The 10,193-nt window shown below is 48.9% G+C and overlaps 1 long non-coding RNA gene across 1 annotated transcript; it reads left to right on the forward strand.

The window, feature by feature from the left end:
- Window positions 1-817: 817 nt before the first annotated feature.
- On the forward strand, window positions 818-8,070 carry LOC129146362 (uncharacterized). Its single transcript, XR_008552974.1, has 3 exons — window positions 818-977; window positions 2,086-2,634; window positions 7,948-8,070. It is a non-coding gene; the product is annotated as an uncharacterized LOC129146362 (long non-coding RNA).
- Window positions 8,071-10,193: the final 2,123 nt, after the last annotated feature.

Consider the following 10,193-nt stretch of genomic DNA (forward strand, 5'->3'; position numbering starts at 1 on the left):
AGTGAGGACCGCAGTCCACCTTTTTATTTATTTATTCATTCATTTATTTATTAAAGATTTATTTATTGTAATACAAGAACCGGAGTAGAGGCCACATGCGTGGGAGGGTGAGAGGATACACCGGAGACAGCGGGGAGCAGAACAGGCAGACTGACGAAATATACTGCTGAGGGGAGCAGCGGGGAGGCAGGAGAGGTCTGCTGTACACCTGGGTATCTCCCTGGCCAGGGATCCAACCTGCGCTGCAGTGGCCGAGGACAGCCCCATAGCCAGCATCCCAACCCCTTGCCCCACTAGGGAGGAGCCATAAAATGACTTTTTTTAATATTAATTTATTTATGCATACAAGAGCTGGGATACAGGCCAGAGATGCAGGGGGTGAGAGGATCCACCGGAGAGTGGGGAACAGAAGAGCAGACTGACATATGCTGCTGAGGGGAGCAGCGGGCGAGACAGGAGAGGTCTGCCTCTCCGTGTGGGTTGCTCCCTGACCTGCAGGGATTGAACCCGTGCTGCAGCGGCTGCGGATTGCTTCACGGTGCGGCCCTCAACCGCCTGCGCCACCAGGGAGGCCCATAAAAAGATTTTGAAAGACATTTTCCGACTTTGGCCTTGGTCCCATCCTTCTCGCTGTTTCCAAGATCTGTGGCCCAAAAACAGTTTCCATCAGAGCCCTGGGGGCAGGACGGGGCGCCCTGAAAGTTCAGTCTGCCCTTTGAGCCCCACCCGCCCGGTGACGCTTCGCCCAGGGCGCGCTGCAGTTCACCCACCGCGCAGGCAGCAGCCAGGCCTCCAGGGAAACCTTCGTTCAGCGGGTCTTCAGATCTGTTCGGTGACTTCTGTTACCTGGGAAAATGTCCATCCTTCCCCTCGTTGTTTAAACAGCTTCTCTCTGTCTTGGCCAGAAGATGTGCGGGGGCTCCACGTGCTGCTCTTTGTGGCATTAGAGGAAAACTTTGTGGGAGAGAAATTGCCGGGTAAGTGCAGAGGAGCCTCCACCCAGCCCTGTGATGCGCACGAACCGGGAAGGCATTTCGAATAGTGGGGGCATCAGGTGTCCCGTCCCCGCACACATCTCTGCTCCAGGGAGAGGAGCAGGCTCCAGGCAGGTCCTCGCACCCCAGGGGGCGCCGCCCTTGGGGCAGGGCAGGCTCTGCGGGGACAGCAGCCAGGGAAGGTCGGGGCCCCAGGCAGGGGAGACGAACCCGCAGACCCCTGTGAGCCCCCCTCTCCCTGGGGCAGCCCCGGGCAGGGGAGATTCAGCTCCTTCTTTCAGGGGGGTGGGGGCTGGTGTTCTTGACCCAGCTTTTTCTCAAGGGCCTGTCCTGCACTGAATCTTGGGCCACAGCGGCATGTGGGGGGGCTATTCTGCTCCCTTGCAGGTGGCTGCCCGGAGGTGCCGCCTGCTGGGGTCTCCCCTTCCACATTCCCGTGGACCTCCCTGGCGAGCTGGATTCTCCCGTGCAGAAGCCGCCCTCTTGGGCAGGTGTTTGCCCCCGGGGACGTCCCCGCAGTGGGTCTGGGCATCACTCTGCAGCGTGGGCAGGACTGAAAGAGGCGGGGGTGGGGGGGGACAGAGACCCCTTGTGGCTCAGGCCCCTTGTTGGGGCAGGTCCGTTCAGAACAGATAACTGAGGCAGCGGAGACCCCGACAGCAAGTCCCCTAAAACTCAGGAGCCTGAGGGCAGGTCAGGGGTGTCCTCTCCCCCACAGCCCGCGGAGGGGGGACTTGCAGAGAGGACGCGGCAGGTGATGCCCAAAGCCGGGGTCATCACTGGGGGTCACGGGACTGACCCCACAGGCCCGGGAGGCTTTGGTTCCTTGCAAACCGTCTAACTCTGTCCTTCTCTCCCTTGCACCCCAACCCTGTTGTTTTCCACGACAGGGCTGTTACGTGAGGGGGTGTTTGCCCTGCACGCGGCAGATGGCAGCACCGGTGGAGGGTGCACAGGGTCTGGGGTCTCAGGGTGCCTCCGGGTCTGCCCCTGGCGCTGCCAAGCGACTTCCCTTTCCTCGTCTCCCCGGGCTTTCCCTCCTCTCGCCCTGAGGTGATCCTTTAAGGTCCCTTTTCTCTCTGCTCCTTAGGGCTGAGGACCCCCCACCTGGGTCAACCCTTCCCTTCGGGTTCGCCCTGAGGCACCCCCTGTCTCCCCGTCTGTAAACTCCTCCGGGTCTGCTCGTGGGGATCCTGGGAGGAGGACACGTCACCTCATCCACCCTGCAGGCTCTCCATGGAGACCTTCCCGGAGTCCAGGGCATCCGAGGGAGAAAATGCACTTGAGGAAACACGGACACCTCCTCGCTCACCTGGGGAGACCCAGGAACACTGAGTGACCCGCCAACCTGGCCTCTGCCCCTCTGCAAGGACATCTTCAACCCTAGAGAAAGGACAGAGGATGGGGATCAGCCCTGGGGGGCAGTGGGGAGCCCAGCGACAAGGGTCCGAGTGGTGCGGTCCTAAGGGGCCGCCTCCCCCTGTGATAAGGAACGGAGACATTTGGACAAGTCCTTCCAACGTGACAACCTGGACGCCTCCTCTCGGGGATGTTCCCTTACTCGTGGAAATGAGTCTCACAAAAGGGCACCCTCCCGCCGCCTGTCGGAGCCCCTCCGTCTGACTCCCAGGAGCGCCCAGTAAGTGTAATCCTCCTGTCACAGAGGCGCCCGTAGAGCCGCGAGTGTCCTCCCCAGGGGCCACACAGGCTCACAGCCCTGCATCCGATTAATGCCCGTGCTGGGTCAGCTCAGCCTCTTGGTCATGACCAGATGGAAATTGACCTGTCAGCAACCCCTGTCTTTTTCGTCCTCCATGATACTCCCCTGGTGAGGAGGGGAGGCCGTTGGCCCCTCACCTTCCTGTGCCGGGCCTGTCTGCTGCAGCCCTGCTGTGTGGCTCAGCCTGCTGCCCAGTGAGTGTATTTCCCCCAAGCTCGATTTACCCTCCCCTCAAGCTCGATTTAAAAGATTCATTTTTATTTGTGTGTGCGTGTAAGAGGTGGGTACAGGCCAGAGGTGCGGGGGTGCACCCTTTTCCACAGGGACTGTCCAACTCTCATGGCCACCAGCCGTGGGTGAGAGCTCCCTTTTCTCTGCGCCCTCTCCAGCGTTGTTCTTTTCACTCTTTTTTATTTGGACCATTCTCAAGTGTTGAGGTGGCATCTCAGTGTGGTTTTAATTGGCATTTCTCTTACAGTAAATTAAGGTGAACATTCCTATGTCTGTTGGACCTCGGAATTTCCTCTTTAGCAAAGGGTTTATTTCCTTTGCCCTTTTCAATTGACTCATAGGTTGGTTTTTCGCACTGGGTGGGAACGTTACAAATTTTGGGATGAACCCCTTGTCAGATGTGTTGCGTGTGTTCTGTTCTGTAGGATGCCTTTCTGTTTCTGTGCTGGTTTCTTTTGAGTTCTAAAAGCTTTGAGATTTGGTGTTGTCCCACTTGTGAAACTTGCTCTTGGTTCCCTTGGTGTTGGGTTGTGTTCCCTCGTGCATTTTGCAGCAGATGTCCTGTAGTGTACCCTTTCATTTTCTTTCAGTGCTTCATGCTTTGGGCTCTTATGTCCACACTTTTAATCCATTTGGAATTAGTTTTCTGTATGGAGTTTTTCTTTTAAAGATTTATTTATTTATGCATACAAGAACTGGGGTACAGGCCGGAGGTGTGGGGGTGAGATGATTCAATATGTATCACAACCAGGGACAGAGTGAGGAACAGAACAGGCAGACTGACTGAAATACACTGGTGAGGGGAGCAGCGGGCGAGTCAGGAGAGGTCTGCTGCACCATATGGGTAGCTCCCTACCTGGGGATCGAACTCATGCTGCAGTGGCTATGGATACCTTCATATGTTGCGCCACCAGGGAGGCTCTGTATGGAGTTTTGAATGGGTCTTGGTTCTTATTTTTGCAAGTCATTATTCATGTTTCCCTGCACCATATATTTTTTTAAATAGAGGCATGTTTATTTGTTTGTTTGTTTTGTTTATACAAGCACTGGGTACAGTCAGAAGCACTGGAGGGTGAGAGAATTCACCAGAGCCAGAGCGGGGAGCAGAGCAGGCAGAGGGACAGAGTTACGCTGCTGAGGGGAGCAGCGGGCGGCAGGGGATGTCTGCGCGCCATGTGGGACCCTCCTCTGGCGGCCGGGGAGCAGCTGGGGATAGAACCATCTCTGCAGAGGCTGAGAGCAGCTGCGCAACCCAGCGCTCAACTGCTGCGCCACCGGGGAGGCCCCCTGCACCATATTTAAAAAATATGTATTTATTTATTTATGCATAGAAGAACTGGGGTGTAGACTAGATGTTCCAGACTTGAGAATATTCGCCAGAAACACAGTACGGAGCAGAACAGGCAGATCCACTGAAATACACTGCTCGGGGAATCAGTGAGAGGGACAGGTGAGGTCGGCTGTCCCACATGGGGGTCAGCTCTCTGGCCTGGAATAGCCGTGATAGCACTGACTCTTAACCCCTAGGCCGCCAGGGGGGCCCATCCCAGTACTATTTATTAAAGAGGCTGTCTTTCTGAATTGTATGATTTTAGCTCCTTTGTCCAAGATTGAACTCTTCATATTTATATCACTTGCTCTCTGGGTTTTTAGTTGCCTTCCATTGCTCTGAGTTCTGGTTTTGTTCCAGTAAAGTAATGTTGTGATTACTGTTGGCGTTACATATATTTTGAAGTCACGAAATGTGATACTTACATTTTCTTCTTTTCTCCCAAGATTTTTTGCTATTTGGGACCTTCTGTGGGTTCATATAAATGTGGGGATTGTTCTATTTCCTTATAAAAATATCCCTGGTATTTGGTAGGTATTGCATAAGTTTGTAAATTGCTCTAGACAATAAGGCCATTTATGATGTTCATTCTCCCCACCTAGCAGGATGGGACATGTTTGTATTTCTCTGTGTCTTTTATTTCCTTTAATAGAGTTTTTTAATTTTCAGGGTTCAGGTCCCTCACCTCCTTCTTTCACTTGAATGGTACAGTCACAGTTATTTCATTCCTTTCGGTGTGAATGTCAATGGAAATGCCAGTCATTTCACACACGTTCTCTCTCATAGCTTGTTGATACTTCCAGAGAAATGAACCCAAAATGTTATCATGTATTGAATTGTAGTAAAATTTTAAAGTAGTTGAACCTATATAATGTAACATTTTTTTGAGAAATTGCACTCAAAAACAGTAGCTTTTGTGGAACCACGCTTAGCCGAGGTTTCGCCATTTTGTTTGTCCTTGTCCAGCCGCATTCCGGAGATAGTTTCAGCAGTCACAACCCTCACTCCACTTGGTGACGAAAAGGCAGACCACCCCAGCCGCCAATGAGGGCAGTCCTGTCCATACATGGGACAGCATCTCTAACCATCCAGTCAGTGTGGAACTGTATCCGCGCACCACAATGCCTTTGTAGTAGCCAATGAGTAATTGCCAGCTTCTTTCAAAATTCGCGCCACTCGCGACCCTATAAGATACCCCTGCTTCCTCTGTTCGGGGCTCTCGACCTCTGCTGTTGCATCGGTGCGTGGCGAGGGCCCGGACTCGAGCCCGTAATAAACTCCCTTTTGCACTTACACCAGATGTCTTTGGATTCTTGGAGGCTATGCTCGCCGAGTCTGCTGATCTTGGGCACAACAGCTTTTATTACAATGGATTCCATGTTGTATGTGTACCTAGTGGGTTTGAAGTATGCACATAGTATCACCCACAGCTCGCTTTCCTTCATAGTATTTGAATAATCTTGAATTCGTTGACAAGCCTACATTCATCCATGTAGTGTGTATGTGGTCCCATTTTTAGTAATTGAAACGTAACATTATATACTGTCTCCTGTGTCTTTCCCTTTTTTAACCAAACCATTCTTGTCGGCTACAAAACCTGCTGTGCTCATTCATTTCAGGTCCTCTCTGATTCATTTTAGCTCAGATCTGTAGGGAAAACCCTGGTCTGTAATTTCGTGGGTGTTTGAGGAAATGGTCACATAAAAGATGAATTATATTAAAAGCTCAGAGAATTATATCTGGTTCATACATGAGTCTAATGAATGCTGTGGGAACGGGGTCTCCCTGGTGGGACAAAGGTTAAGCACAGCACTGTGAAGCTGTCCGCAACCCAGGCAGCACGAGTTCGATCCCTGGCAGGCCACGAGGCTGCCCTCATGGCACAGCAGACCTCTCCCTTCTAATCCGCTGCTCCCCTCAGCAGTGTCCTTCAGTCAGTCTGCCTGTTCTGTGCCCCACTTTGTCTCTCTGGTGACTCCTCTCACCTCCCGCACCTCTGACCTGTACCCAGTTGTTGTATGCATAAATTAAAAAAATCTTTAAAAATATGATCGTTTTTGTTGTTGTCGCTTTGCTTAGCATTTGATCATTACCTACAATTTCCTTTCAGTGTTTCATCTCTGTTTCTACTATGAATTTTCCAATTGTCCTGTCTTCTTGTTGTACAGATATGTGCCCTGGGCCAGATTTGATTTCACTGAAATTATAGCGCCCATGGTGGTTTCATGGGCATATGTGATCCTCTGGGCTCAGTGGGTGCATTAGACTGTTCCTGTGTAAACATGGTTGTCACTGCATAAGGGCTTTCTTCTTTCTCAGAACCAGGTCTCCCCCCTTTTTTAAAGATTTATTTTATTTACTTATACATATATTGGTGAGATATGGGCCAGAGGTGAGGGATTGTGGGGGGTGAGATGATTTACCAGAGACAGAGTGGGGAGCAGAACAGGCAGACTGACTGAAATACGCTTCTGAGGGGAGCAGTGGACGAGACAGGAGGGTCTGCTGCGCCATGTGAGTCAGTTCCCTGTCCAGGGATCAAACTTGTCCTTCAGTGGTTGTCATAGCTTCATAGTGCTGAGACTGAACCCCTTGTGCCATCATGGGGCTCCTCACAACTCTCTTTTCACCTTGTGTCCTATTTAGAGTTCTGCTGGTGGCCATGTAGTAACTGTATATTTTGATTTCGGGAACCCTTGACCTGCAGAGATGTGCCCATTGAATTCTCACGCAAGGAGCAGGAGGGCCTGGAGCAGCTGCAGTGGAAATTGTACAGGGACATGATGCTAGAGACCTACAGAAATGTGGTGTCCTTGGGTGAGGAGAATATCCCTCCAGATTTCCTCATCTGCCCTCAGTGTTTCCTGTACAGCGTGTGGATGTGCTCCAGGGATGCCCAGAATTGTCGGATACTTTTAGGCCCCTATTTTTTTTTAATTAAAAAAATTTTTTTATTTATTTTATTTTTATTATTTTTTATTTTTTATTTTTAAAGAGGAACATATTTGATATATTATTTATTTGTTTGTTTGTTTGTTTATACAAGCACTGGGTACAGTCAGAAGCACGGGAGGGTGAGAGAATTCACCAGAGCCAGAGCGGGGAGCAGAGCAGGCAGTAGGACCAAAGTACACTGCTGAGGGGAGCAGCAGGGGGCAGGAGAAGTCTGCACGCCCTGTGGGACCCTCCTCCGGTGGCCAGGGAGCAGCCGGGGATCAAACCTGCGCTGCAGAGGCCACGGGGAGCTTCGCAACCCGGCGCTCAACCGCTGCGCCACCGGGGAGGCCCGACGCCCTTATTTTAAAGAACAACAGTGTGGGTTTGTTGGAAACAAAGTCTCATGATGTTTCATCATGGCTTAAATTTCTCCTGTCTTAGGATGATCTGCAGCCTGCTCTCTGTATGAGTGCTCATTCAAGAAAATATGTGGCTTATGCGTTATTGCTACAAGCAAAATTCCGGCTTCTACCACATTGCTAGGACTCAGAGGTCTAGAAATGATTCTTAGGATATGAAAATTTCAATGATTTCTGGTAAACGTGCTGTCAGAGAAAGTATTAGCAGTGATCCTTTTCCAGACCCTTCTATCCTGTCCCTTCTACTGAACACAATACTGTATTGGGAATTTGAGAATCTCCACGACCTCTCATATCACCTGTCCTAATAAACAGGTCTTGCTGTGTCTACGCCCGAGCTGGTCATCTTGTTGGAGCAAAAAAAAATGGAGCCCTGGGATGTGAAGAGAAGTGCAAATCCTGTCCTCCTCCTAGGTAGGTGGAATGAATCCAGCAGAGGACACAGGTGGTCCACAGGAAAGCATCCTAAATGTCTGGGAAGCTCTGTTTCAGGGGTTGCAGACATGCACCTGTTTTGTCTTGGAGTCTTAGTCTTGCTCTCCCTGGGGGCGTCTTCTCTCTGACACTTGAGGCCTCTGCCTTTCCTTCTTACTGAATTGAACTTAGGTTTTGTCCATTTTGTTGATCTTTCAAAATCCAGACTTCCTTTCATAGAAAAGCACCTGCTCTTTGGCCATAATGTGCTATTTATGTATTTCTTATTTTTTTCAACGTCCTCCTTTCTGCCAATATGGAGCTAAAATTATTCTTTTTCTAATTCCTAGAGGTGTGAAGTTATGTTGTTCAACTGAGATCTCTCTTATTGCTAGTGTAATTGTTTAATGCTTTATATTTACCTCTTAGTATTGTTTTCTGAATCACATGTTTTGGGGAGTTTGCTTTGTTGCAATGTTTTCTCAGTATTGCTTACTTTTTTGGAATCAAGGAACCATGGGTGTACCTCACTCTTTGTTATTCAGGGAATAGATTCTCCTATCCTCAGATGTCTGTCACCACCATACCCACCCCCTGTGCATTGTGGGCTTCTCCATAAATCTTTGAATCCCCTGCCACTTGTGTACCCACACCCACTGTCCTTCCCTCTTTGTACTCTCATTCTGCAGTCCTATTTCTGTAGTTTATTTTGGTTTGTATTGTCAGTTTCTTTGCCTTGTTTTTCCAAAGTCCAACTAGGAGTGAATTCATCCAGTAAGTCTTTCTCCTTCTGATTCTTTTCACTGAGCATAATCCTCCCCCAGGATTCCATTGCTGTTGTTGCGCATGGCCAGATGTATCCTTTCTCATAGCTCAGTAGTATTTCATCCTGTCTATATACCACACCTTTCATTTCGAATTATTTTTCACCCCTGTTTGTCAACTCTGATTCCTGAATTTATAACATTATTTTCCTTCCAGTTGCAATTGGGCCTTGAACCGCTCCTTGATTTTATTGTTTTCATCTTCTGCATTGAGTTCTGTCTTTGTTTGCGGCACACTTTCAGAACTCATCTTAGTGTATAGGTAATATTACAATGACTTCCCAATACCTGTAGTTTTCTGTTATTTTCTGGGGTCATTCTTTTCATTCTGTGATGCTTTAGACTCAGATCATGTTATTAGAGTGATCCACACGGCTCCATTTTCATGATTAGTCTTCATAGAATCTAGTTCCAACCTTACATTCCACGTGGTGCGCTGAAGGCTATGTGGAGTGTCATATAGGTAAGATTGAATTGGTGTTATTTTTAATTCATTCAGACACATTTGTCATTGTGTTGTGGACTTTTATTTACACCAAAGTATTACTGAAAAGGAGGCGTTAACTTTATTAAAGAATGATTCCTCTATTCTCAGTCATTTCATTTTTTTAAAATTTTAAGATTTATTTATTATTTATTCAAGCACGGGGTACAGTCAGAAGCACGGGAGGGAGAGAGAGTTCACCAGAACCAGAGCGGAGAACAGATAAGCAGACTGAGAAAGTACAATGCTGAGGGGAGCAGCGGGCGGCATGAGATGTCTGCGCACCATGTGGGACCCTCGCTGGCGGCCGCAGATCTAACCGGCGCTGCAGAGGCTGCGGGCAACTTCTCGACCCAGCAGTCAACCGCTGCGCCACTGCGGATGCTGTATTCTCAGCCATTTTATACCCCATTTCCAACCTACTGCATCACTGTACATTTTTTGACCTTTTCTTATATGCTTTAATTGCTCTCTCCTTTCTTGTTGGTGATTTCCCTCCATTTTCACACGTTTTGATGGTAATTGAGGTATACTGGTTTGTAATATTATTTACAAACATTGTAAAGCATTGTCATCCAACCTTTGTACACATCACATCAGTCTCTGTTTTCATTTCTTTTCCATGTATTTTACGGTATCTTTTTCTCCTGGGGATTCCATAGCATGTTGAAAAGTTATGAGAGTCTTTTCTTAAGTGAAAACCATGTAAATTCAGCTGCATACCAAAACTCCACTCTTTAACATTTCTACCCCTACTGACATCACAAATTATATCTCATGATATTTGTATTCTGTAACATGAATCTGTGATCTCAGTGTGGCGCAGAGACCGTGTGCCG

Source organism: Talpa occidentalis, unplaced genomic scaffold (assembly GCF_014898055.3).
Source record: "Talpa occidentalis isolate TD23 unplaced genomic scaffold, MPIMG_talOcc4v2.1 talOcc4.2, whole genome shotgun sequence".
In the NCBI taxonomy this organism is placed as follows: Eukaryota; Metazoa; Chordata; class Mammalia; order Eulipotyphla; family Talpidae; genus Talpa; species Talpa occidentalis.